Below are 3,002 nucleotides of genomic sequence, written 5' to 3' on the forward strand. Positions count from 1 at the left end.
TCCATTGACCTTTGACCTGTGACCTCCAATTTTGGCACAGTGATGGCTTTTCCTACCATGTTGCTATACACCGACTATCACGAGCCTAGGTCGAGCCGTTTAGATTTGTGCGGCAATTCTGCATTTCCTCCCTATACCTTAAGTTAAGGAGAAAATGTTTCCCCTTTTACACCTCTGGACCTTTGACCTTTGACCCCCAGCTTCAACATCCCAACGTCCTGACTTTCGAATCCGTACGTCGAGCCGTTTAGATTTGTGCCCAACTGTTGACGGACGGACGGACAGACGCACGCTCATGCGATTCTATAAGCTGCATCTGACTATGTCAGATGAGCTAATAACAGTAACGGTAACGGCAATAGCAATTTTATTAGTGATTTAATAGACGTCAATAGGCATATTTAATAACCCCCTCGAGTAGCAGCCTTAGGCACATCGGGCGTTGAGTGCGCCCCAGCGTGAGAAACTAGCGGTCGCCCAGTCGCCAATGGCGATTAGAAAATCGACCGGGCGACTGCTTGCTCGTGTCAGCTGGTCCGGCGGGGCGACTACATAATCGCCGCACAGGAAAAAAAAAATTTACCAAACTGAGGCCACAATAAAAATGTTGTTTGTTTGCCCTCACCCAACCGACCCGCATCCCAGGGCCATGTTCATAATTACATATGTAGTGGGTGGCCGGGCACCGCTGGTATGAGAGCGCGACAGCAAAACTTTCCTGGTATTGGAAATCGCTATATTATAATTTAGATATTAAATAACTTAATTATGGATCTAACTCTGACAGATTAACTTTATTTTCCTTTCCAAAGACTAATATGTGCTAAGAATTAAGATATTTATTATTTCTTAATTCAAGTTCCTTATATTTTCAATGCTTTTATTTCCAGATTACGTGTATATGTGTGCGTGCGTGCGTGTGTGATCTGGAAATAAAATCATGCACAATTTAGCTCTGATGATCACAAGCTGTTAAAAGTATTTTATATGTATATTGTATCACTGTACAATGTACATTATATAAATCTGTAGGCAAACATAAAAAGTATCTCCACACAAGCACACCTGAGCACGTAGACACCATTGCTGAATTTGTAAAAAGACCCCCCTAAAAAAAGCCAACCTATCTACCCACACTTTTCAGCCGGGGTCGGGTGAGCGGCAAAACAAAATATTGTTTAATAATGTTGGCTGATTATTTTGTTATTCTCTACTAATCTTCTACATTATTCTAATGAAGATGAATGGTAAATTTAATCAAATATAGACTGAAAATAGTCAAATTCCGAAGCCTAACAGTCCATGGCGAAGCTAACAAACCTCCATGTATTGTTTGTTCGATTTTCTAGGTCATGCTGTTAAACCCTCTGCTAATTCGATTAATACTGGACATCCCGACAAGCAGCGATCGCGGAAATAATAATATTGATAATTTATAAGAATACTGGACGGTCTTCAAGAGACCGCTGATCTTTGAAACCGACTTGCGGACTTGTTCGATTTACTACGCATCAGTCGTATGCGAAACGAGAAAAAATATATTTTTAAGATTACCTTAGAATGCACATCACCAAATTGCACCATTCTCCCTATTAAAAACGTCCCCACATCCAAGTCATTCACTTTGCTATGACAGAAATCCTGGACCAGGTGGGCCTACTGACCAGGTACCTCCAGCTCCACCTTCCTCAGACGGTCACTGGTCCCTGCGTACCTTTAGGACCAGTCTCTCAAATTTTATCAGTTTTTAACTCGTTGCGTCCTTGTCGGTGATCGGCGTCAGCGCGTTCTTCTTGTCCGCTCTAGCTGGCTGCGCCTTAGGTGCCTCTCTCCTTCCCCTGAACGTACGTTCCATATACACCCGTTCTATTATCCTCTCCGAGTCAAACGCCCGAATCCTTGCTGCTTAACGGGTGCGCTCTCTCGTGTGTGATTGCTCGTGTGTCACTGCTGATCTTACTCCTCTGACCGCTCCGCTCGTCTGGCATATTCGTTTTGTTATCCTAACGCAGGGCGCGTGGTATCCTACGGCTGTGAGCTATGACAGTGATTTTCTAAATTTAAGGGCACACTCCCCCAACAACAGGGCCACACCACCCCACAGTGCGCGCGCTGTTAGGGCGCCGAAAAGCACGCATGGCGGGGGGCTGGCGCGGGGCCTCCCCCAGGATAATTTCAAAATTTCAAAGCGCGTCCGATGCGGCACCAAAAATGAGCCACCATTTGAGCCAGCCGAAAAAAATACACGGAGCCGGCTTACGAGCGGAATTTCAGCTCCCTCAGCCTTTCAAACGGCGCTCCTGCGGTAACAACAATTTACGAGAGCGAAAATTTGGAAAGATACCGACAGAAAAAATTCGCTCCCCGTGCGCCGGCAGCGTTTATAGGAAAATAGCTTTCGCGCCCGAGGCCCGAGCGCCCACCAGTTTTTGCTCGGCTTCTTAACAAGTAAGTTTTTGTATCGTACGGCGGTTAATATCTTGGGGAGTGACCGGCACGACCAGTGACCACAGACACGCACGATAACCAAAGGGCTGTTAACTAGAATTCGTCACATTGATTTGTAGAAGTGAAATATTTTTATTGGGTTCAGAATATATAGAAGAATGTAAAATGTAATATAATTAAAAGCGATTATAGGAACTTTGGTTAAATTTGGGTATGTGAGGAGAAGAATTGATATATTGCAATGGGGACTGACGGCGAGGAGAAAAAGAAAGTAAAAAATTACAAAGAAGATAAAGCGCATTCATAGAGATTCAAGTAAAAGTTTTCTTTAACAATAATAAAAGTACAATAAAAACTATAATCTGAAGTTATGAAATTGATAAGTACAGATGATAAAAATAAAGTTGAAAGATAAAAGAATGAAGTAAAAAAAAGAAAATTGAAATATAAAAATAAAATCATTAAAATGATTATAATTATTGATTTAAGGTATTGTCATGTTAAATTGAATATGTGTAAATGTTGTACGGTGAATGTATGTAGCGCAACAACGA

This window comes from Priapulus caudatus, unplaced genomic scaffold, assembly GCF_000485595.1.
Source record: "Priapulus caudatus unplaced genomic scaffold, Priapulus_caudatus-5.0.1 Scaffold879, whole genome shotgun sequence".
Taxonomy (NCBI): domain Eukaryota; kingdom Metazoa; phylum Priapulida; class Priapulimorpha; order Priapulimorphida; family Priapulidae; genus Priapulus; species Priapulus caudatus.